The following is a 27,699-nucleotide window of genomic DNA, read 5'->3' as shown; positions in this document are numbered from 1 at the left end:
TTTAAGCACATCCATTTTCCATATGCATTTTCTTTCTTTTTTTCTCTTTTTTTTTAAACCTCAACTTCGTGTAATTCCTGAGGCTACATGGCCACATTCTGAAGTGGGCCTCTTGTTGGAAACACACGTTTTTCCATTTATTTATTTATTTTTTTTACCTTGGCTTTTGGACAGGCAGTTCCCCTTTACCCCTTTATTTTACTCTGCCAGTACCACAGAAACCTCATCCTTCTGTTTAGATGACTGAATCAATACAAACCAAAAAGCAAGAAGCCTACGTATAGAATGAGTCTTTGCAAATTAATGTAAAATTTTACACTTCTGAAAAATGAAAGCATATTTTGATCATGAAAATGAAAAATGCAAAATGAATTCAACCTAATAAATCTGTTTTTTATAGCATACATTTCTTTGTCATATCCCATAATGATTATGTGCATTAGTTCCATTCTTGTTGCTTAATTCATCCATAAAGCCATCTATCGTATTACAGTGACTCAGCCTGTGGTATGCAATGCACTTGAGATGTGCTTTGCCATGCTTTTTTTCCTTCTGCCAGTGTGATCAATTGTGGTGAGTTTGGCATTACTCTTATCCACTGCTGTGATGAATGGAAAAGTGATTCTGCCGCATATGTCATATTGATTCAAATCAATACTGAATCTGAAGGAAGAAGGCAGCGGGCGCTCTCACTATCTCTCTCTCACTTTTTCTCTCTTCATGTGAATAGCAAATGTCATAAGAGAGATTTAAGCTATGTGCATCATACAAGAGCAACAATGATATAGAAAAAAAAAAGATTTCAGTATTGATTACGTTAGCTACATTAAAGCACCAACCAGGTTTGACTTTGCAGGTGAAAAACTTGATGTGTTAGTAGATATTCATAAACAAGTAATTATAACAGAGGCACAATACAGGTTGAGAAAGTAAAGGATACTTGCACTGCACCTTATTTATTCAGCCTGGCTTCTGTTGCACAAAGGACTTGTACAGAATAGCACAATTAATGTAAATGAATGAGTGGGGAAGTGGGCGAGTGGAGAAACTGGAGAAAATGATGATGCTATTCATTTTAAAGTTACATGTAAAAACAGATGAAAAAAAAAAACAATTTCACTGTCATCATATGTAAAAGCAAACAAACCATTTTTAATTTGTACTAAGATAACAAATTGCCATGTTGGGTAAATAATTCAGCTGTTTTGTTTCTTTTTGTTTTGTTTTGTTTTGTTTTTCATTTTGTTTTGTTTTAATTAACACCACGCTCATCAGAGTTAGTAAAGCATTTCTAGCTATTGCTGCCCTGAATCTTAATTGTTCAGTTCATTTATTAAAACGCTGGACCTCACAGTTAAATATCCTCATTCAATTTATCATTTTAAATAATATTATAGGCAGAGTCATAAATTTTTCAAGGTTACTTAATAGAAAAAAATATGTACAATAACATACATCCATTAGTGTATAATTACATCCAACAATGAATGCATTCTAATAAATATAAGCCATGAATTAAAGCCATTAAAACACACAGATTTGGGTGCTAGTTTATAAAACCTCCATGCTGCACTGCGCCATGTTGAGTAGAGTGGCCAAGATGGATATCGCTATTCTGCCTAATCACATTTTATCTACGTGACTGGAGACTCGCCAGATGTATAGTACACTTTAGGAGTTATTTTTATTTTAAAGATTACCATTTTTTAAGTAGGTACTCTCATAAACAGTTTGATTCCATTCACACATAGTATGAAGGTTTACTCGCTAAGCATCCAGCTACTTCAAAGAAAGTTTTACTAATGCTTCGTAACAACAGCCAACAAACACCAGCGAAACCAGCAGTGCTTACTGACAGAAAAGTTCAAGATAACCTCAGCAATGATGTAAACAGTGAACTGACAGCCTACACTCAATACAGATGAACAGTGGTCAGAGTTATTGGTCCTACAGTGGTCACTGTAGCTAGGATTATTCACTTGAATTAAGAAGGACAAGAAAAGAATTCTGTTGACTGTAGTCTGCCATCTACCGACATCTACTGTAGCAGTGACATTTTACACATTGTAAAGAAAAAAACTTGAAAAAGACCTGTCATCAAAATTGAGTGATTAATTTGCAAATACTTCAATGGGCAGTGATAAGGACGGGACACTAACCAAAAAAAGTCATTTAAAGTGAGCTTAGGCAAAAAATTCCACTATTGCAAACGAAACACCAAGAAGATCACAAATTGATCAGGCTAGGTAAGCAACCATGAGTCACAGGAACAAAGACAAACTAGTAAATACATGGGAGAAACACAGGTCTATCCTAAAAGAGAAAAATGTAAAACTGGTCATAAGCAAAGGGCACTAACACTGACGTGAAAACTAATGCTTAAAAATGCGCCAGGCAAGGAAATACAAATGGACCGAGGCCTAAACACAGAAACCAAACAGAGAACAGGTATGGCACACAGCTGGAATATACAAATCATGGGGAGAGGTGGACTTGAAAAATTGCATCCTTTATAAATATGTGTTGATTTAGTTGTTTAAACAATTACATTGTCTTTGCATCTCTGTGCAAATAAAGAAAAAAGTTTTATATCTTGTCACATTGTGCCATGTTGTGAAAGTTCGCCTAATCCTTAACTAGCCCCCTACACTTACATCTCTAGTAAGAGCGACTAAGATGAGGAGGAGAAGTGTCGAGGAGTGGAGTGGAGGACATGCAGTCTGAGAAATAATAAAGTATGTTAATTTTTGCTTTTTGACATGAAAAATAACATCATGTTTGGCAAAGACGGAAAAGCTAGAATATCAAAAAGACTACTGGACTTATAGAAAGACACTTTTCACCTTAAACAAGGAGCTTGTATTGTATGTCATGCTGCCTCTTATTAAAATAGTTGTTGACAACATAACTTGATGTAAGTATACAGAGTTAAACATTCCTTTCATGTCTGGTACAGGCGCTGATTTCATTTTCGGAGCATTTCAGATATTCACTTACCACTTGCACAACATTTTCAGGGCAGGACAACAATTCACTCAGTCATGCATGCAAAAACACAGCTGTACAGGATTGGTAGAGACACACCACAGTGCTACAGGCACAGTCTAGATGTCTGTGAATGTTCATTATCCACGCTCCTCCTTAAGAGTCTCTGCAGGATGTAATTTTTGAATGCAATCCCACGGCACCCCACGCCCTCATCTGAATAATGTCTTATGTATTTGATACCAGTGCTTGTAAGTGCAACTCTTCAGGGGGCATTTGCCACACAAGGGGGTGGCTGTCAGCTTCCCAACAGTCTGTGCACATTTGCTGGGAAAGCAAACATTTACTATAGGAAGAGAAGAGCTGTCAAGGGGTATCAGAGGGAGGGAACGGGTAAAGGAGAATGATGATGACTTTATCAGCAGCTTTCAGGTTGGTTGCTGTAACCAGAATGGATGGAGGTTAAAGTGAAAAATAGACTGTGAGGAGTACAGCAGGAAATTGAAAGAAAACAAAGAGAAATAAGAAAAGAGAACAAAAAAGAGGGAGGCATAGGTTGAGTAATGTAACAATTTACTTATCAAGAGAAAATCAAAAGCAATTTCAAGCAGGATTTACTTACTTTCCTCTGTTACGAGCATGCCCTAAAAGCCCACAGTATAAACTACAGACTGTTTTGTGCTTGCATCATCTGCTTGCAGCATGTGTGCAAATGGAATATCCATGTTGCACTGTTTCCAGAACTTTCAGTTTTACACTACAGGAAAGCCCTCACTTCCTGTCTGTTTTGACACTTTTGGTAGATTTTTGTGATCTGCTCAACAGCTCCTTTTGGTCCCAGTTGTTTTGATTTTTGCTTTGGGCAGAGTACTCATAAGGGCTTGTGGTGTGAATGATCAAAATCAACAAAGACAAAATAGTGTGTAAAAGAAAAAAAATGTCATCATTATTTTATTTTATTTATATTCCCTTTCATCACCTCCTTCATCTTTTTAACACTCGTTATGTTGGCCTATATGACAGGATGTTGTGTCTGTTAAAATCATTCCTTTTCCACATCACTCTTTATGTACACAGAACTTCAAAACACTAATGTTGAATATAGTTGCAATTGTGGAAACAAAAATTACCAGTTCTTATAAATCATCCTTCTAATAACACAGGGTTTGCTTACTGAATGACTGATAGACAAAAAGATAAAGAAAAGTAACAAAAATGGAAAATAGAGCATCTCTGCTGAAACTGAAAACATGTGATATAGTTAGAGAGGTAATTGCCAGGTTTTTAGTGAATTTAGTGCACATTTAACACAAATATACAGAAATTTGATAAAACAAGAAAATACAGTGTACATGTTTGTCTGTTGATGTTTGGGTGCACAAGATAAACAGGAATACTAATTCTTCAGTCTGATGCACCTAAACCACTGCAGAGAGCAATTTATGTTTGATTCATGGGAAGATTAAAGAATACTCTCTGGTTCCCACGGAGATGGGTATTTTAGTCTGCTGTCAGTTTTCTCGGTTTTCTCCAATCAATCGAAACTTTTTTCTTTTGTTTCTTTTTTTTTTTTACCTTAAGAGAAAATGCTGTGTTTGAATTCATTCTTTACTTTTCATGCATGTCTTGCTCAGTTTTCATTTTGTCCATGGACGTAAATGTTAGTAAAACTAAGGGGACTGAAATAGTACAGTGATCATTTTGAGGATTCTAAAAAAAAATGTGAAAATTTACCGAAGGGAAAAAAAAAACATAAAACAAAGAGGGTGAGTGTTGCATATTTCCGGTGGCACCCTTGAGCCTTTGGGGCCTATTTAAAGAGCTAATGTGTGGGTCCCTACCCCAGCTGTATAAGCATAAATCACAATGTGAGCAGGCACAGAGAAAATCAAGTGGCCCCTACCCATCCAAGATCAGTCCAGGTTCCTAAACACATTCATCATAATAAGGTAACACAAGTGTACCTACCTGAATGCACCATAGTTTCATCATACAAGACTTACAGATAATGTAACAGGCACTAACGCAAACATTAACAGCATCACATAACTTGGCAGAGTGCCGTCATACTCACATAAACAACCACCTGACAGATACAATAGCTTCATTAAGGTTTTCAGTAGCTTGGTATGAGTAGAGTAATAGGGCCACAGGACACAATTTATTGTGAAAAATCCGCCGCATGGGTGTGCGTCGAGCATCTTAACAAGTGATGATGATGCATGGGCAGTATTTGAATTGGCTTCTGCCATCACATGACAGGTACCCTATTTCTGGCATGTAGTGGTTTATATAGTCACTGGAAAATAATGTGAAAAGTCACATGCTGCTGCTGACAGGGAAAGTGCTGAATTAGCAGTCACATACTCACCGTTACTGACAATCATAATGACTGGCTAAGGAAGAACCTTTGGAAGCTGAATTTCAGCTAAATTCTCCTCTTCCTACTCTTTGCAATCTGTTAATCCTCACTGAAATCAGCAAACAAAAAGCAGGCTCTTGCTCCTTTGTGCAGATTATAACTAAATGAAAGTGTTTGGGGGGGCTACCTAAGTACAACATCAGACATCACATGGTAATAAATGAAAGAAGTGAGAATTTCTTTACTTCCCTTTGTTATGTAGTCAAATAATAGACACTGTGCATGCATAGATATTGTGTATGTGTATGAAAGTAAAGAATGAGGGAATTGTTGAATTCTTGCTGGTCAGTAGCGGCTCTGAGGGCGAAGTTCTTTGGCTAAGGCCTACACTTGACATTTCATTTCAAAAGGAAGAGCTTAAAAATTGGGGTTGCATGTAAAAGATTTGTGATGGAAATGAGAAAATGATATTCCACCAGCAGTCAGCATTACGTCAGTGTTTCTTATTAACAGACAGAAGATTTAGGTAGGCTTCTGGAGAAGGTAACACACAAATTAAAGCAATTTTCTTTATCCCTGTTCTACATTTTGTTATCCCTCTGTCATTTTCACTCTCTGCCTGGTGCTGGAGGGAGTCCAAACCCTTTAAAAAAAAGCTGCTTGCATCATTTGCAAGAGATGACTTTTTGGGAATTTGGAATACAGCAAGCTGATGATGGATTAAGAGATTTTAGACGCGGTCTCAAAAGGGTAAAGCACTCTTAGTTATCAATATGTTGTCATCATTGTGATTAATGAAGATTTAAGGAATTACATTCTCTTTATATTCTGTTTTTTTTTTCTTTATAAACCAAGAAGTTTGCAGTCACAAAAGAGAACAAATTCAGTCATATCCAAATTAGGATTGTTTGGTATATAACATTGTGTCACAAATCTTGAGTATCTTGGGTCTTATTATCATACCATTGTCTATCTTTCACCTATCACTCTGCTTGTGATCAGATGAAGTAATCTTATTTACTTGTTTTGACTTTTTTTTTTTTTTTAGCTGAGATGAATCTAGGGACACAGGATGCAGTGTAGGAACCAGACCATTTGGAGAGCTATTTGCAGCTCATTATATGTTCATTAGTGTTCACTAGACTCATCACGCTGTGCCCCAGAGGAAAATGAAAGATTCACAGAACTTTGGCAGATGTTAAATTTTAATCAGAGTCTAGTCTAGACTTACACAACGCAGGAGTCCTCAGCTTAAAGAGGAAGATTTGTATGGTGATGGTCTGTACTGTTTCAATTTACTGGTAAATAGTGAAAAACCATTAAACTATAGAATCCACGTCTGGCATCAACTACCCATCACCAGAAAAGGTACTGAAACAAAACTAAAACAAAAAATAAAGAATGATGAAAAGAAAAAAAACAGTGTATTCTGCAAGCACAAATTTTTTTTAATAGATAAATGGAGAAAAATAATTGCCATGTACAATATAAAACTTGTTTCTCTGCACATACACCACACAGAGGAACACAGATATGCCTTCTCTGCCATGCGGTTATTTAAAGTCCACTATATACCTACTCTTCCTTCTAGGAATAATCTTTTGATCTCTACATCTTGCTAAGGTTTTGAATACCATCATTAGACACTGGCTTCTTTTGATCTCGGCTTTATGCTTGGCAGGTAGCATGCAGCATGCCTGGTATATAAGCTTGAGGCAACTACTGAAAAGTTTTATTCTGTGGTTCAGTGAGGCTCATTTTAATTCAAACTTTTTACAGTAACTAAATAGTAACTAGAAGCAAGTGAAAGCTGCACCAAGCTTTAGAGTTTTTCTAAGTCCCACAGTTGGAATAAGAGTATAAGCAACAAGCAATACTTTTATTTATTTCCTTGAAATAAAATCTCAATTAAACATTTTTTTTCATATTTTAAAAAAAGTATAAGCAACAATTTCTTCTTTATAATAAAGAAACAGTATAAAACATCTATTACCGCTTCACTCTGTTAGAAAAAAACATGTAAGGGAAAAAGAATTTAAAAAACAAACAAGGTACAATAAAATGAGAGTACTGATACATAAGCATGTGGAATGATAATTAATGTAACGTCAAACCTAAACTGCAGTTCCCTGCAATGCATATGCCTCCCTTTAGTAAAACTCTACTACTTATTCCCCTTTGTATTGTCTTTCTCTTCTGGGTTGTGCCGTACAGATCAAGAACGACAGGTGATTGCATCCCAGCTAGAAGTCAGGACGAGGACCATTACCCAGCTGTCCTTGAGGGGGAGGGTGGAGGATATCCTTCTCCCACAAGAGGAGTGACATGGCCAAGTGAAGGTGATGATGTTATGAATGAGGGTGGTTGGCAGCACAAGGTAAGGCTGCATACTCTGTCACTCAGGGAAGAGTTGACAGGGTTTATGTATAGACAAGGAGACGGGCCTTGGGAATGCAGGCAAGGTTAATCTGAGTGATATCTTGAATGGATAGACTAACCATCCTCAGAACACAAGGATGACTATAGGGTACCACAGGGTCTTCTAAGAAATAATGCGGAATTCTGGCAATGCGTGTGTACCTGTATGGTATAGCAACTCACTGAGAGGTAAATGTCTGAATCACATTTCAAACCATGGTTACCAGCTCACAGATAATTGGCATGTTCGAGAGACAGTAACCAGGAAGATATCCCCAGCAGAAAATCCTATTTTCCTTGATGCCTCAGAGGAAAGTAGATTTTACTCACAGCTAGCGAGTTTGATCTGCTATGTCCATTCGTTTTAATACCTCCCTCTGGCAGCACAGTTTATATGAGCTAAGCTGGTAATGATGCCACAGCAGCATTTTTCAACAGTCTGTCCCAAAGAACTGTTCCCAGTGATGGCGACTACCTGGACGAGAACAGGTCTACTGACTTCAGCAGCCATTTCACACCTAAAACTGTCTATTTGGGTTCTATAGCAAGAAGAATTAGATGTCAAGACTCAGCACTGTGAAGTGCTCAATGGGCAAACCTTTCTCCACCACCTCTACCTCCCCACCCCCCCACACTCATCTTCTCCTCGCATGCCCAGCACCGGGGTCCTTTGAGGTCGGTTAGCAAATGCTCAATGGCTAGCACGTGCTGGGTGTGGTGGAGACAAACTTGTCTGAAGCAAAACAGGCAGACGGTGCCTTATTCTGATGTGTGGTGCCTGTGGCTGATGTAATTGAAGTGGGCAGAGTGAGGATGGGATGATCCCCCTCCCCCCTCTCCTGCACTCCCCTCACAGAGACACACTCATCTCCCCAGCACTCCGTCCCTCTGCTAGAACTGCTGTGCAATAGAGCTGTCGAGTAGTGAGTCTACTAATGGAACACCCAGCTGGCTAGAGACTTCATCATGCTGCTGTGAATTATTCAGCTTCCAGAGGGCTCTCCTCAAATTATTTAAAAACCCACTTTGGGATTCCAATGAACTAGACCGGGTCTTAAAGAAATGCACAGAATCTTTTTTTAGGTTTTCATGAGTTTTCCCTTCAAATGTCTAAAAGAGACAACTGAAAGGTAATTTGCTGAGACAAAGATGTTTATTCAAGCTTTGAAAAACTTTAGACTGCTGAGTAAGCCACAGCCTGGCAGTGTCACCTTGTACACATCAGGCCACATGTTTAAGACAACACTGCCCCACAAGGCAAGTTTCACACTCTATTGCTTTTATAACAATAAGTAAGCAGCGAATGTCAAAAGATTTGCCGACCTACCCTTCATATCTTTGGATTTGAATGCTGTAAGACACTATGGGCAATGACAGAAAACAATCTTGACATACAGCCATTAATAGTGAACTCTGTTCTCTAATCCAGAATGTGAGGACCAGTTTCATACTGTTGCAGAAGACAGCCTCAATTCATCATGCTTTCAGGGTAGGTGTCCTGGCAAGATTCACTGATTGGAATTCCATGTCCATATACATCACACTCTGTCTTCATCCACTCACCAAAGAGTGGATAAATCACTGCGTCTAGGCTGTCCCTCAGCAGGCCCCAGAAAGCCTTTAATAACAGGCACAAGCTGCCTGCAGTGCTGGTCTCTGATTGTTTTGAGTGAAAACAGATGTGGTTACTTGCTTCACAGTGCAGCCTGCTCAACTGAGGTTCTAAACAGGCCTCTGTCACAAGGCCCTTGCTGTCATATTGCCCTATTCAAACATCCGGCACCAATAGGAAGCCACCTTAATTCCCTCCCTACTCCCCATGGCCTCCGTTATTCCAGCACTTCCCTATTGCCACACCCTGTTTAAAAAAAAGATTTCAAACAAGGTGGAAACAGGCTTCCCTCCTCTCCCTCATAAAGACCACTTGAGAGTCTGGATGAACACATTAATGCCCCAAGGCTGTGATGAAATAAAACCCCAGCGCCATGCCCTTTATGTGAGCCAAAAACACTGGCCATGTTTATTACATCTGACCATCTGGGTTTTACACGTGCATGTCTGCTAGACAGATCCACATGCACTCACACATATGTCAGAGGTCCTACAGACAGCCAATAGCTTATTAGCTGTATTCAACTTAAAAGCCAGCTACATGCTATTGCAATAATTTTGCAGCATGGTTTTATGCTAGGAGAAATAATGTGCAAGCACTTTGACTTAATACATTGAGAAATGTCTCTCACTTTCTTCCTACTTTTGCAAATGACAACATAGTCAGTCAAGTGGAGACAAATGCCTGTGCAGCAGGGTAAGAGACTGAATGACAGCAGGATCCCAAGTAACTGATATTCTTCACTGATTTGTTTAAACAGTTTCAAATTTCCTACATTCACTTCCCCTCTATTGAACATGTGGTGTGTGTGTACTTCTGGAGCCCCAAGCAATGGTCAAGAATCCCTCAAGGCCAGAAATTAATTGAAGCAGCATGGACCTTGCTTTTTAAGATGATTGACATACAGAGATCTTCCTTGGGCCAATCATCCATACATTAAGAAAACAACCAACCAGCCTTTACTACTTCTTTTATCGTTTTTTTTGTTTTGTTTTGTTTTGTTTTCCTCAAACAAGTCTGTCTGGCTCAGCCCCTGGAATCCAAAGCCAGTCTGTCCCACCCAGCTGAGTATGCTTTGCTGAATCAGGAAGGAAATATTTACCCAATGACCGTGTAAAGGGGTTGTGACCTCCAAGTCAAGCTGTAGGTCAGAATGTGGGCGTTAAAGGTATGGTAATATATAGCAACCACAGGAAGGCATGAAATAAATTATCAAAAGTTAGTGCATGGTTTAGTAACATCATGAATCAGGTTTTTTTTGTTTTATTTTATTTTTCATGGCAGTTCACCCAATGGGGTGAATTAATAACTGACTGCCCGCTAATTTGCAGAAAAGACACAGGTTAGTTGATTTGGTTTATGATATTGATATAGTCCAAAAATATAAAGTAGTGTACTTTTGATTTTATTCTTTAGGCCAGACTATGACAGTTATTGTGTGCTCAAACTTTTGTTTTGTTTTTTTAATGTTTGTAATGTTATGTAATAGAATTTTTGGTATTCCTATTCCAAAAATGTTCAGATATTTATTCTCAATGAAATTCTATTTTTTGCAATTTGTATTTCAGCAAAATAACTGCAGCAGTTTGCAAGGAGGTGCTAGTTCCAGGGTTTGGATCATTAGCATAGGTGCCACATGCACATATTTATTTTACTAGGTAAGTTTCATTTAAAAAATCCACAGACAAAGACTTTGTATACGAAGCATCTTCAGTAGTGTGGATGCAAAGAATTTACAAAAAAATATTAGCAGAGCTGATAGCAGCAGCTATAAGATAAGTATATACTTTTGATGAAAGAGCAGAGAAATTATTTGACATAAGGTATAGTAAAGACACACGGCAAACATTATGAGTATTAAAGAATGAGTTCTTGATATTGCAATGTTGGATGCAGCAAGGGGAGATATTGAAAATGCATTAAAAGTAAATATGCATGAAATATTTTATACTTAAACTGTATTATTTTTAAGTGAAAAATTGTTATTTCCCTGCATGGTGAATATATTCATCTATACTTTGATTGACAACAAGTATAGGACATTTGTGAATATCACAAAATGTTTTTAATTACTGCCACTTATGATTAAATTGCTTAAAAACACTTTTGGCCAATTACTGACAATTGCTGACAATCGGACAATTGACTGACTAGCAGTGTTATAGACAGTTGAAGCTTGCTCACTTGTTTTTTTATGAGAAATGAAGCAGAAATAACATCTTAAGTGCTGAATTATATAGATTTTTAACTGCAATTTTAAATATGAGGCGCAAAGAGATGTCAGGGCAAACTGATGATTACACTTAAGAACAAGATGAACAGGATTAGACTTGACAATTGACAAGAGAACACACACACACACACACACACACACATACACAGAATCTTCACAGAACCTGTATCCATCTAAAAAGTACTTGGGAGGATGAAACTGAGAATAACTTGTAGCAGAATGATAGGAAGCAAAACACATGGAGAAGGGGGTAAATGTGGGGTTTCTTAAGTCATAGAGATTGTATATTCTTCAGTGGTCATGTCAGCCATCTGATCTCAGCCTATGGAGCATGCTTTTCAAATATTACATAGAAAAACTGCAGAAAAAAATGCAGAAAGACCTACAAACAAGCAGAAACTAATGGTGGCTGCAGGAAAGTCCTAACAGAGACTAGACCATTTTCACTGACTGCAAAGGATTTTCATCCATATATTAAAACAATCCCAATAATTAAAATTATGGTAGTGTATCCAATTCATTTTGAGCCTTAAAAAATGTGGGAATTGTGAATAATTTATGTAATGCCTAAACTTCATCACATTGCAACACTTTTGTAAAATCCCTTGAATAAAAGTTGGATCTCACTGTACACCTCTATGGATGTTGAGAGCGAATAGGTTTTGACATAGCAAGGATCTCAAATATTAAAAGCAAATTCACTATGGATTAAGTGACTGCTGGAAATGAACATGACCCAAATGACAAAATGATGGAAGGGAGGAAAAACTACCTTGATTTAGAGTATAATCTAGTTCTGAAAATGAACACTCTAACAATGAACAAGAAATCTAGAAAGACACAATAAACTCATTGAACTGGGCCATTGCTGTTCAGGGACTGAACTGCTAACCCTGAGATGTCTAAATATCATATAGGTTCATACACGTCCATGGCCTTGTGTCACAATTTATATGATGGAATGATGTTACATATCATTCCAAGACTGCAAACTTGTTTGACAAATGACCTGTCCACCGCCTTAATGGTGGAAATTTTATTTTTCCATATAAGGTGTAACTTTTGATGTGAAACTTTTATTTGAAAACTTATTTTATTAATTTATTTGAGTCTTAATTGTTCATTGGGGGGATTTTCTTTTTCTTTTTCTTTTTTTTTTTTTTGCATTTTGGATTTTGCATTTTGTAGTACCGGGATGGTTTTATATATATATACAAATTAGCATGTACCATCAGAGTGTGAAGCCCTGATAATATTCATTATTGTGTTCTTGTATGACGGCATGCGCAGCGCAAAGTGGTGTTGAAGCATAAAAAAATAGTAAAAACAAACCCCTATCACCAGTGGCATTGTCCTGGAAGGTACCAGCAAGCATGAGAAAGTCCTGTTTAGGAGTTTAGCCATGCACTGCTCTCTTTCGATTGCTTTAGAACCAAAGAAAGCCAGGATTTCCTAATGCCCAGAATGGAGAGTTCTAAACAGATTGATCTGCATCAGGGGACTGTCCATTCTTTGCAAGTGAGCTAGCCAGGAAAAAAAAAAAAATTTAAAAATGAGTTTGTTGGGAGAACAGTCTGACATACATAGACCTTGTCAGATCTCCGGAGCAAGTTATCACCTGAGAGTGGAAGACGGAATTCTAGTCTGTCTGGCAGAGACAGCTCACTATGGACCCCTTCTCTCTGGACGTTAGCATGGGTGAGTCAAGTAGAAGTTTTATATATCACACGTCACAGTGTATTAGCAATAATAGAGTTTCTTTTGCTATGCAGAGCTGTGCTTGGCATATCAATACTACTCTTTTCTTCTTGTTTCATTTTTTGTGCACGCATGTCTATGCGTAGTATGCATTCCTTATTTAAGTTTGTTGATAAATCTGATGTGACCCGGCCTTAATTATAATTCTGACCACTATTTCAACAACACCTTTCAAAGTCATTAAAACCTCTAGCAGGATTTTATAATGATTTGAAAGTAATTATAAATGACAGAATGTATTTGTTTTGGCACTGAGCCGTACACAGTCTTTGTAGTTCAAAGGTGAAAGTCTGACTTGGAGCTACTCTATTCGTGTTTGTGGAACAAGGCCGAGTTTGGGCACAAGTCTGTAAGCAAACATTTGGATTTTAAACATCTAAGAAAAAGAAGATACAACTTTATACACAAGTTTTGGAACCAAGACTTGGCAGGATGGAAAACCCTCGTACCACAGAGAGGCTCTGGTGTGCTTGTTTGTCAAGTGAGACTGAAGATTATTGATTTTGCAAGTGTGTCTGTGTGTGTTCCTGTGTGTCTGTGTGTACGTGTGTGCATCTCACTGTATGTGTGTGTTTTAAGGGCAAGCTGGCTTGTAGCCCTGGAACACAAGTAGCTGATGTTGCAACAGATATGGTAACTTTGACAGCAGGCTACACTATACAGACTAAACTCCATGGTTGTACTTTTGATTGCCTCATACATATAATTTCCATAGAGACATTTGTACTGTAGGCGAAAGGTCAAAAACCTTCAGTCTTCCCTTGTGCATCTTTAACAAAATGAATATACTTCAGTTTTGCATTTACACATTCTGAAAGTAATGTTTTGAGATGAGGACACTGTAGCTATTCATCAGCCACAGCTCTGCTTTAATTACAACAACTTAGTTAAACTGCTAACCTTAAATCTGTGAAAATGTTCAACGGTGCCTCAGCACTAATAGTCCTTCAGAGAAAGAGATTCCAACTCTAAAGTCAAGGTTTTTAAAGTTCAGCGGATTTTATTTGGTGTAGTTTTTCATTCACAGTAAGCAATAAAAAATGGATAAACGTAATTGAATTAAAGCATATTTAACTTCATTGCTTTTAATGTGTTTCTTCTCTTGCGAGTGTACATTGATGTGCAGTTAAAGATCAGCTGTAGCGTAAATAGCATTATTGTGTATAGACTCATCCAGAGCTTCCTAAGTTGAGTCCTATGTCAAAACTTTTTGGAAAGACTTAAGCATTCAGGTTCTGAACTATAAATCACAGACTTTGAGCAAGAATTGTTGCAACAACTTGTAACATTTGCAAAATATCCCTGCTTGCAACTTTAGCAGGCAAGAGAAAATAAATGTTCCATTTATGTGGCGCCATGGACAAAAAGCATTAAATAATTCCAAACTGTGGGAATTTGTGAAATAACTTCAACACTTTACTGTTGCAAAACCCTCTGATTTGTCTTTTGTCACTGTTGCCAACAAAGGAGGAATGAACAGACATTGCGTTGTCACTAAAAACGTTATTGTTCCCTCTTATATCCTTTTCCACGCTATACTTTTACTGAGCCTCTTTGTGGTTAAGAGTACGAAATAAACAGGAGTGTGTTGCACTAACACACTCTGTCAGGAGGCTGTAAGGTATTGATTGCAGGAGTGTATGAAGATGATGGTTTTTGACAGCCCACTGTGTGGACCTGAGCTGAGTCAGACAGGAGCCTGTTCTGTCTTCCGTCTGTAAGGGCCTAGGGCCATGTTGGTGAATGACTGCATCATTCCATGCGCATGAATGCTTTCGGACACAGGCTTCAAGGCATCAAGGAGACAAGAACAAAAGAGAAATATGGCTCCAATCTTTAACATTTAGATAAGAGCATCAGCTAAATGTCGACCTTGCAGTGAGAATAATTTCCCAGCGTATAGCCTCACTGCCAGCTATCAGATTTAAAAATTGAATTCAGTAATCGTGTTGTGTAATCCATTCTTCAGCAAATTCCTTTTTTAACTGTCCTTAGAGAACATGAACATGAATTAATATGTTGGTTTAAGTGCACATTAGAAAATAATAAAATTGCCAATCTTACTTCCAGAGCCAACAGCACACCTTATTTTATCCAATCAACACTCCAAAACAGTCCAAAACCTAAGTGCAGTCCCGATCAAAAGTTTCAGGTGCATGGTTGGATCTTAACAAGCTTCCAAGTAATGCTTCAACTTGCAACAAGAATAAATGGGAGTGGCACAAAACATTTTTTTGAGCATGCAATTAATTGAAAACAACACTTAAACTGAAACAGGCGGTTTTACAGCTGATCAAAAATTTAGGGCCACATGGCTTTAAAAGACCAAATCTATGCAAAAATGTGGATTCACTGTCATGACGTTCTGATGGCAAAGGCAAAAAAAATGTCCCTTTTTGAACGTGGTTGGTTGTTGAACTGCATAAGCAGGGTCTCTTACAGTGCACCATCACTGCTGAGGTGGGACCCAGTAAGATAGTCATTTGGAATTTCTTAAATGATCCTGAGGCTTATGGAACAAAAGAGTCAAGTGGAAGACCCCCAAAAATTTCACCAGCACTGAGCCAGAGGATCCAACTGGCTGTCCGTCAAGACACTGGACAATCCTCGACCCAAATTAAGGCCGTTACTGGTGCCGACTGCAGCCCAATAACCATCAGATGGCATCTGAGACTGAAGGGCTTCACAAACAGAAACCGTCTTCAAAGGCCTTGTCTCCTTGAATGCCACAGAACTGACCGTTTGGACTTTGCAAGAGAGCATCAAACATGGGACACTGAAAGGTGGAAAAAAGTTTTATTCTCTGATGAGAAAAAAATGTAACCTTGATGGTCCTGGTGGTTTCCAACGTTACTGGCATGACAAGCAGATCCCACCTGAGATGTTTTGTACGTGCCACAGTGGAGGGGTCTGGGGTGCTTTTCCCTTCAGTGGAGCTTCAGGAGGTGCAGGGGCGTCAAACGGCCGCTGGCTATGTCCAGATGTTGCAGAGAGCATCCCTCATGACTGAGGGCCCTCGTCTGTGTGGTAACGACTGGGTTTTTCAACAGGACAATGCTACAGTACACAACACCCGCAGGACAAGGGATTTCTTCCAGGAGAATAACATCACTCTTTTGGACCATCCTGTGTGTTTCCCTGATCTAAACCCAATTGAGAACCTTTGGTGATAGATGGCAAGGGAAGTTTACAAAAATGGACAACAGTTCCAGACAGTAGATGCCCTTCGTGTGGCTGGCTTCACCACTTGGAGAAATGTTCCCACTCACCTCATGGAAACGCTTGCATCAAGCATGCCACAATGAATTTTTGAAATGATTAACAATAACAGTGGAGCTATTCAATACTGAGTTCATATTTGGAACTTTGATTTCTGTGGTCCTAAACTTTTGATCAGCTGTAGAACAACCTGTTTCAGTTTAAGTGTTGTTTTCAATAAACTGCATGCTCAAAAAAATAATTTGTCTCCCATTTCTTCTTGTTGCATGTTGAAGCTCTACTTGGAACCTTGTTAAGATCCAACCATGCAAAATATTATTGATTTTTTGCCATTTTTCAAGTGATTTTGATCTTTTGATCGAGACTGTATATTCAAGTTACAGTCCTGTTCTTCATTGGTCCACCTATCTATAAGGATTAAAGTAACTCAAAACAACCCTGTACACTCAGAGTCTGCCTACATTCACAATTTCAATAGATTTTGGGAGCCATGTTTTTCTAGGAAAGTACAACAATACTGCTGTGGAGTGGATGTTAATAGCGTCTGACTTTAAACCCTTTTGTGCTTAGGCTTTTCATTTCAATTAAAGGTAATGGTGGAAAATGTGTTTCTTAGAGCACAGTGATGCAGTACCATGTACAGGAATCAGAGACAGAGGTAGTCAACTAACCAGCTATGGGCTAAATACTCAAAGTCTGTATTTAAAGGTACCACTGCCCTAAAGTATTTTTGACACTTTAGTTCTGCATGTGGAAATGTTTAAAGAGAATTTCCAAGTGGATATTTGTTTATTACTGACAAGCAAAAGTTGAAGCAAAAGCCTTTGCTTTAGTCAGAATTTTGCAAATACTCACCATTTACCCTCAGACCAAAAACAGTGACAGCTTACCTCTCTCTCTGCGTGTTTCCTGGGTGAGAGAGCGCTTTTTTGTTGTTGTTGTTGTGCTAAGCTAAAAGGCAGAATGCTACAGGCATGGCCCTAAAGAATGTAGCCTCATGGGCAGTGTAGTCCGTGCTGCAGGGAGAATGGACTGCCGTACCCATTATGTGTCTGTGAGCGAGGGAGGGAGAGAAAGGAAAAGTCCGAGCTGTCACGGAGCAAAAACGGGAGCTGGAAGCATGTAAATATAATAATAACCACAGCAGCCAAGAAGAGTGCCTGACGAGCCCATTTGTAAGTAAGCTATTAAGACTCAACTGTACACTGTGTTCGTGTTTTCCTCCGGAAAAAAATAAGTTTAGTTGGAGCAGCCTTTCAACGTCTCTCTCTGTCTCTGGCAAGCAAAGTTGACCCAGACAACAAAGTAAAGCTATTTTTCGGCTACCAGCCCGACACGGAACCCACCGTATTAGCCAGAGGTCCCTTTACTACTGTTCGGAGCCGCGGACCTTCAGTAACAGTAATAAATCACAGCAATAGTACATTCACGTACTTGTAAACAGCATGATAATATATTAAGTAATCCAAAGTATTCAGAATACGTTACTCTCATTGAGTAACGTAACGGAATACGTTACAGAATACATTTTGGGGCATGTATTCAGTATTCTGTAATGGAATACATTTTAAAAGTAACCTTCCCAACACTGCTGACAGGTCTCTCGCCCCACGTGAACAGCGCTTTAGCAAAGCAACCATTTGCAGCTGATTGGGGAATACACATTTTTGCCTAGTAGCCAATGGTTGCCATATGGTTGGCTGCAAGTCTCCAACTTGTGTGAATAACCAGCAGGTTTAAAATATTCTGTCTGGCAATAGGATTGCTCAAATTATTACACATTTTTCAATTATTTCTAATATAGGCTTGGTGAAACATTGGCAGTGAAAGCTTTTTTTTTGCTTTTTTTTCGCTAGAGTTGCCTGAAATGCTACCCACATATTGCTTTTCAAACAGCAGAGTGATGTTGAGGACATGTGCTATGCTTTCTGAACATATTAGGTGTTCTGCTTTAGATTTGTGCTTCTACTGAGTTATTTATGTAGAAATAAATGAAAAGTAAACCCTCTGGCATTGGCGGCTCAGCGCAGGCCCACAGTGAGTAATCTCAGAATGTGTACAATCCAAGGCTCAAACTAATGAGCTGGACTGAATGAAAGCTTTCATCAAATCCACTTTAAACACTGTAAGCAGTGTTTCAGTCTGTTGGAGTCACTCAGCATGACTGGCTCTATAATGATCTCCAAATGTGTTTTGTGTGATTGCTGCCTTGCAGCCTCAGTCTGCCCCACACTCCCTCCTTCCTTTCACACTAACCTCACCTCAAAGGAAATTTGTACTTACTTGTTTGAAGATAAATATGTGGTCTGTGCATTAAAGAAAACCTGACTGTGGTGAATGAAAATATTATGCCGCTTCAAAAAAACAAACCAAAACAACATCATAGTTATTTGTCTTCAACATGTCTAGTAACACTATCACATCTGTAGAGTGACAATCAAGATAATCTTAGTAAAATAAATAAACCAAAATACATCAATATGCACCTGCTAGCTTACATAACATGAGAAAACTATTCAAAATATTAAAAAAAATGAAAGCATGTGGCAAGAGTTAAGGCAGGTTAGAGAGGGTTAGAGCAGCTAGCTTGCCACAGCAACTCAACATTGCAGTTAGCCTGTTAATGATTTTCTGAGGCACACCACGCAAAGCTTTTTTTTTTGTAATAAAAAAAAAAAGAAAATCACCATTTACACAAAAGTACAACAGCAGTGATAACAGCCTGTAAACATGATTAAATTGAAAATAGTAATATGTTGTAGATATAATGTTTTTCCTGCTCAAGATTCTGGTTTAGCTTGTTAGCAAAATGACATCTGTACAGCTGAGGCTTAAATTGATGTCATAAATCAAAGTACTATATGCATTTCACTGCTGAGTTTGGTTCCAAATGATAAAAAGAATGATCAAAGTTATTACAAATCACCCTGAGCTTGATATAAATGTGTATTTATGAATGCAAAAAACACTATAACAATGCACCCAGTACAGTTATTGTCAATAAATTTGACAAAGAGGATCTTCAAAGCCCATGACCATGAATGCGAATGTAAACTGTCATAGCAATGTATCCAATAGTGAGATATCACAGTGGCTTTGAAGAAGGAAAATAGTGTATATCAGATTTTTTTTTTTCTTTCTGTCTTTTTTGGGGTGAAAAAAAAAGAAATGCAGGTTAGGTCTTACTAGAAATGGGCTGTTCACATGGTTCACATTCTGCAACCAACAAAAACTCACTTTTTTTTTCTTTTTTACAGAATAAAGATGCTAAGTAAAGATTCTCTCTGAAGAATAGTGTTATCTTTGACAAGATAATATTGATCTATGTTGAGCCATCACAGCTGCGATAAAGCATACTGTCTCTAGTTCTGCTGAAAAGAAGACTCTTGCTCATGCTGTGATTATAAGGAGTTACTGCAAGTTGAGCAAAGCAGACATAGAATATAATTCCATGCTAACAGCAATATATGGTAATAGCCATGAAGCATTGTGAAGGACAAACAGTGAACCCTGTCAATCAGTCCGATGAGGGCATTATTTACTGCTGATTTACAGCTTCTGTCTTTTTGTCTCTTTTGGTTATTTCTTTTAATATGAATTGTGACAAATTAGACAGTGTCCTTGGTTTCTTTGGAATGTTTCTATCAACTAGGGTCACTACTCACAAGAAAAAGGCAGTAATGAATTATATGTACAGTTTTTTTTTAGCTGTAAACAGAGATAAGGTCATTAACATAGACTTTGTCCTGGCAGTCACTGACCCAGTCTAAACAGACTTTCTGCACAGACTTTGACTCTTTCCGTAAGCAACATATAAATGTAACTTTCTGCAGACATCCAATATTATTAATAATATTTTCAAGGTTGTTATATTTTAATGGCATCCCGAAGGTGTGGGAAACAGGTTTTTCTAATTCATAACATGGTCTCATGGGTGACATACTGAATGGTCGAAGCACTGCGCACCCGAGTGAGAGAAAAGAAGAGGCATGATTACTGTTTGAAGTGGGAATGTTAAAAAATCCCACAGAAATTCACTGTAATCCCAAAGAGTAATGAAGCAATTAGTCACTGCTCATTAATGACTACATGTCCCATATAGCGGGCTCCAGCTGTCACTGTACCAGTGACCCAGTCTTTTTCTATTTGACATCTATTTCTTATTAGAGGGTCAGTGAAAATTTACATTAAAGGAAAGTTGTTATACTAATGGCATAATCCATGATATGAATATAAATAATGCTATAGCTTTTTATTGCACTGTATAAAATTATTTGGGGATATCTGGTGATAACTAGGGAATAATAGTGAATGAGCAATATTATTTTACAGTGAAAATAACACACATTAAAAAAGAAATAAATAAAAACAAATGGCCTAAAATAAAAACTACTTGTTCCTTTTTTCAAAAGAAAAAAAATCACCTTGAAAAAGTATTCCTTGTTTTGGTTTGTTATGTGTTCTGTTTTTTAATATTGCTGAAAAAAGAACAGTGATGCTTAAAATTAGGGGCAAAAAAGAAAAATATAAATAAAAGTCAGTTGAATTGTCAGACATTTTTAACATAAATGTTAATGCGTGTTATACACTAGTAGATACCACCTACTTTCCACGCATTTATCCCCTAAGTACACAGTTTGTTTGTTTGTTTTTATTTAGTTTTTTTTATTATTTGTTTGTTTGGTTTTCTGCACCATACTTCTTATCTCAGTGATTCTCAGTTTTACCATACACCTTGTAGAACAGTGTCTGATAAATACAACAGTTGGCCTTTAAAGTATGTAGTTTTCATTTCTGGTCAGTCTCATGGGTCCTCCGTGTATTTTTCTCTGTGGTTCTTTGCAAACAGAGCAGGCAACAGGACACATGAGCAGCTCTCCAGTGATCTACCCCTGGAGCTCTCAGGTGATCTGCCTACAGTATGTGGATCCATTTACCAGCCGAGCAGCTGCCGTGGGAGGCTTGAGCCCTCTTAAAAGTCCACGTCAGGCTATGGTTACAAACTGCAAAGTTGGTGGGGAGGCGGGATAGCTTAGGGCCAGGGGGTGCTTGAGGCCTCCTGCTGCAAGTTCAAAGAGAGGGCTTCAACAGCTGTGGATGTTCACAGGGCTGTTTTGGCAGTGAGAAGAGTGGTGTGTAAGGTCACATGGCAACTTAATATAACCTCAAAACCCAAGTTGGTGTATTTGTCTTAACTTCCAATTTTTCGAAAGAAAGACACACTTCTTTGATTTCATTACGGAAAGAATTAGGCTAATTGGGCCATTTTTCATGCTCTCCTAGAGTACAATTTATTTACTAGGCTACACATAGCTGTACTTTCTGAAGTCCTATTGGGTGCAAGTATTGTATGCCACAGCTCTATAACATAATCACTCAATGCTCAATAATTGGGTTTACAAAGGATGTTATTTTGCATGAAAATGGCTATCCACATAACCATAGTACTGGTTTCTGAAAGCATTTTGAATAATAAATATAGGAAGTTTCTTCACAACATCTCCAAGACATGTCTCCATTTAAATAGGATTTGGCATAATTCTGAGGATTTCAACTGGCATTTAAAATTGATGCTGTTCAAACAAGTTTATGTTGGAACTGAGAATTCCCTTTACATGAATGCTGAATTCAAGGTTATTTAGCAGAGACATGAACAGACAGTAAATGTAGTACTGTTTGTAGTCCAGACAAATATCCAGCTCCCTCTTCTTTTTTGCTAACGTTTGGCAAACAAAAAAACACAGTGCTTTGCTTAACACGTTGCACCAGCACATTTTATTTCCATTTTATTTCACTCTTTAATATACTTATTGTCTTCTCTGATCTGAAAAGACCCATGATTTTAAAGCCAGAAAACAGAGCCCCGACAAGGTGCACACGTTTATCTACTTCTCAGACTAATTTGATACAAAAATAGGCTATTTACCTCAGCTTTGAGTGTCACAAATAACAAATCCATTTTGATACATTTCTTTATATTAGTCACTGTAGTAATACTAAAACAGGTGATTTCAACCAGTATCAATACTACTTTATATGTGCCATCATCTGACAAAAATCAAATAAGCGTACCCTAAAATGAGTTAAAGATAAATTACTGCTGAATGACCAACATGGGCTTTGTTGTAGTGGCCAATCATTGAAGGCCAAAAACATTTTAGACACTATTCACCTATTCCTCTATTCATTTTCTTAATTGATCATCCAACTCAGGTTTCCAGGAGACGTTATTGAGCAAAATCTTTTCATGTAGACTTTCTTTTATATGTTTTTGTTGCATTCTTTCATCCACTCAAAATGTTCCCGTACTACGTTGTAAAGATTGATGTGAAACATTTTTACCTAAAAGAAACTGATACCAACAAAAGCAAGTTTGCTTATTTTTAGACAGATGGACAAAAAATAAAATGAAAAGGCATAAGAAGAATTAGTAATGAAGATGTTTTCATGAAGTGCACGACACTCACATAATGCAAGCAGTCACCCACCTGGTAATGGGCTGCACATGTCTGGATCTGCTGTTCAGAACTGCTTTTCCATTGCTGGATGCATGCATCCTGCAGCTGTGCAGTGGTCAGTGGTTGTGGCTGGCTCTGATGAATACTTTGACCCAGCATCTCCACGGCATGTTAAGTAGAAGACATATCAAGACTAAATACTGACCATGACAGTGTTTTGAACACTGTTTTCTTGTTTTTACTACTTTACCACCACTCTGGCAGTAGAGGGGCATGCATTTTTTGCCGAAACAGCCAAGTTCAAGTTGGAGCTCCTTATTATAGTATTACTTCAGTCTGTTGCAGCATGATGGGACTAATAAAAATGTTGTGCATACACAGTGTTTTTGTGTGTTCTGGGAATACTGGCTTGAGAATGCAGTAAACTTAACCAATTCTCAAGTGTACGAGTTCTTTTTTGTTCAACAAACACATTTTTTCATTGACTAAAAGCAATAGATCAAAACCAAAAACTACTCACAGAATATGTTTGGGTTTTCTAAGAGTTTTAAATTATATACTTAGACATGAACTTAGCCTACTTAAACAAAAATATCAACTCTTTGGAGATAATTGAAAACCACTAAATGCACCTGTCTTCAGTCCTCGGTGGAGTTTGTGCTGCTGGGAACTTAACACATGATGTGTAGTACTACAATAAAGTATTCATTATGTGTTGATGGTTGATGGCAAGTGCTCTTATCGTCTCAGTTTTAACAAATCACATAAATTGTCAGCTGAGTGCATGGTGACGTACCTAACAGTATAAAAGCTTTCCAGAACTCTTCTTCTCACAGTACCCTAAAAATAAATACTCTTTAAGTTTTAGGGATCAAATTCATTATTGCATTTCCTGAACTTTGATCAGTGAGTGATCCAAAAGTAGATCCTTAGATAAAGTAGAATTGGAGTACATGTGTAGCTGACTTTTCAATCACCCTGCCTATTCTTGTCTCCTCTAGTTAGAATGTTCTAGTAACATTATACTGTATAAATATTTGTCCGACATAACTGCAGGCTCATTCAGCTAATCCTGTGGCTTCAGCTCAGGCACAATGGACCCTTATCCTGACCAAGTAACTCTACACTCACCTCCCTGGTCATTATTGATGGCCTAGTAAGTGTTACTGTTACAAAGCAATTACTCTGCCATTAATGTTAGATGAGCTGCTCTACAAGTACAGCTCGATGCTTATCAGTTTTCTTCTGTTGCTTGCCTCTTTACTTTCACTAAACTGCACATCGTTTCAGTCTGTAATAAGTGGGAGGTGAGAATGACAGCTGGCAGTCTTAAACTATATCAAGGGAAATTTCTCTAAGTTCAAGAGGTAAAAAAGTCAAAAGGTGAGCAACATGGCCCCAGTGTGACTTTGGGAAATCTGGTGACTCGGTAAAATGATATCACACCACCGAAGAGAAGAAATAGGCAGGAGGAAAAAAGAACAGCACAGAGGTGTAGGGATCGAATGAGCTGTACTGCCACCTCCACATGTGGTTTTACCAGTGCACAGAAACAGTGCATCTCCAGGTCACTGAAAGGTAGAATATGCACATGCACACACACAGCAGTTTTGTCCCCCCCCCCGCAGATATGTGGAATACTGGCTTGTATTGTATAAAAACAATGAATGATTAAAACAGGGAAAAAGCAGAACTTCATCTTTTACAAAGAGAATTTAGAAATGTCTTTTTCAGTAGCAGAGTATAGTGGAGGAGTTAGTGTTAACGGAAAAATGGAAACAGCCTTAGCAAGCATTATTCACACATAACAGATGTGTGGAAACTAATATAGAAACCAAGGAAGGTTAGTTAATTTTGTGGTCAACTCTTGTGAAATATAATAGTAATTTGTTTTTTTGTTTTTTTCCATAACTTGAGCATTTTTTGTCAGTAGCCTACATGGGGTTATCAGAGCCAATTGTGCCAGTTTTTGTTTGGTTTTTTGGGGGGTTTTTTTGTTTGTTTTTTTGTAGTTGGTAAAAGAGCACAGCCTTTCCACTATATAGTCTTTATTCAATGGCACTGTTTGTCACTGAAAGTGACCAGTAATAAAATAGCCGGTTCCTGTGTTTGCTTCAACCCACAAACTTTATCAAGTCTGGTCGACTCACATGGGCGATATTTGATTTTATAAAGAAAGTTACCATTGAGAACATGTATCCCCTTCAGCACTCACCTTTTGTGTCTGTAGCGGCTGCTTTGTGCATTATATCTGACTGACCAGTAAAGAGAATGAAAAAAATGTCAATTTCCCCTTGATAATGATGTCCTTAGTGATTTAAATGATGAATTATCTCCTTTTGAAATTCTTCACTAAACATCAGTATCAAACTTAAGTATTAAGTTAATTGAAAATAATATGAATTGTGAAATTATTAAATGTTACCTATACTAAAGGTGTTTTTATCATTAAGAAAACCCTGATAGAGGTGTTTGAGTAAGATGGAGAAACTACACTTCTTTTTTCTTTTAATTAAATTCTTTTGGGGGAAAAACAGCTATAAAATGCACCATTCTGTCTCTCTGTGTGTCTCTTTCTATTCTTTATCTAACAGATGCACATAAGCACTCACACATTACCTATTTGTCCGTAGGTGGTGGTCATAAAACCATACATCAGCAGCTTTTCAGAGGAGCATGTCCTTAAGAATATGATAAAGAGGAAGCAGGCATTTCCTTCTTAAGAGGGATGTTTTCCGCTGCACGTCCTGTCTGATTAGTGAGACCAGAGAGTCTTCCTCTCAACTGCACCGCTAAACAATCTTTTCTAGATATTTACATAAAAAGTGGTTTCATATTATAGACATGTGTAAAAATGGTCTCTGCACAGAAAATATTTCTGTTACCCATAAATGTGTCCTAGCTTGCCATCTATCATGAAACTGTCATGACAGAGGGTAGTTTCGTATTACCCACCTCTAGCCTCTACACAGTTAGCTTGCTATTTTTATAAAGTGATTGACTTTGGTGCTTAGATTTAAACGCTAAGGCGTATTGGCAGCCCAATAAATGGTTTATGTTTCCCAAATAAGAAAAAAAAAAAAGCTAGTATTGCTGAACAATAAAATATTTTCAGCAGTGTGTCATATCAACATTGTACAAAATTTCTCCAACATGAATTATGGGCTTATCTCCAATGAAAGAGTCTGAGAAGGAGCTGTTTAGTTGTGGGGAAATTTCCTCATCTCCTCTCGAGTCCATATGGGGGCTTTAGTGGCAGAGATGCATTATCTGAGTGTCCAGCGAAAGTAGGGGGAGAGTGGCTAGCTGAAGTTTATGGAGATTTATTGCTCCTTCCTCAGACCTTAATTGCCTCCTCCTCTGTGGGTACTCCAAGGAGGCCTGTGGTGAGCAGCGACCAGCACCAGGGTTCTTGCAGGTGGGCCCACCAAAGCGCTGTTCACTAAAACTTGTTATGGAGACAAATGGTGTCACGGAGCACTCCTAAACCAGACAACAAACAAAGGAGAGGAAGAGAATAGCACAGAGCTGGACAGTTGGTTACTGAAAGGGCTCAGGACTTCAACTTGAGCTTTAGATGGAAAAAAAAGCAGAAACCTAAGATTTACTTTACTGGCAGCAATTAAATATCAATCATTAAGGAGTACTGTTATAAAATAGTGGCAGAAAGAAACATCTGAGCTTCATTTCAGGACAGAAATTTTGCAATGCCTAATCCAAAGCCAGAAATTAATCTTTTGCTTTGAAGCATAAATCTTTTCTTTATTTTTTTAACCACGTTTATTTATTCAGATAAAAGACAGCTGGTGAAGAGGTCAGAATAAAAGGACTGTGGATATAAATAATTTGCAGTAACCATCAAGCATGCTTATTCATTTACAAGTATATCGGTTTTTTAAAACACAAAAAAGCATCTGTGCAACCAACAATGTAGTGCTTAAAATTTGACTTTAATATACTGAAAACTATATATTCTACTGAAATATAGTTTTCAACTTCTTTTTTATATTGTTGCTTTAGAAAGGAGCTGCTTCATTGAAGTTTTGGATTTTTGTTGTTGTTTTGTTTTTTGTTTTTTAACCAAATGCATTTAAACACAGAGTACCAGTATTTGTGAGTTTTAATTAATTTGTGTGTTTGTATGTGCTCCATTATAGAAAGATCAGTCAGAACACTTCTTTGAGTGATCATCTAGAAATAGGGTCTAACAGACACTCTGATGGTTGAGGAGGACGAAGTGACTATTGAAGTTAACTCAGAAAGATCAATGAGATATACTGACCAATGTTTTATCTATGCTCTGACCTTGCAGTGACCATGATTCATAAGTGGATGAGCTAAAAATAAGAACAAGTGTAGCCTAGATAGCGTTCTTCCTGGAAATGTTAAGTAAAAGTACAAAATAAGTATAAAATAAGTGCTTAACAATAACCTAAGAAACTTATCGTGACTCTTCAGGAGCCTGCATAATAAAATTAATAAAAGTGAAAAATATTTTCTACCTCAAATGTTCCACCTTAGTTGAGCTTTTTAACCAACTGCTTTAACCATTGGTTTTCCACCATACAACCACATCAGTATTTTCCATTTGCTGTTCTTGTTGCTCTTCCTGTCTTATGGAGTCCAACTACTGAGTGCAGCTATCAATGCTTGC

Source organism: Oreochromis aureus, linkage group 7 (genome assembly GCF_013358895.1).
Source record: "Oreochromis aureus strain Israel breed Guangdong linkage group 7, ZZ_aureus, whole genome shotgun sequence".
NCBI classification, from domain to species: domain Eukaryota; kingdom Metazoa; phylum Chordata; class Actinopteri; order Cichliformes; family Cichlidae; genus Oreochromis; species Oreochromis aureus.
This window is presented reverse-complemented; position numbering follows the sequence as displayed.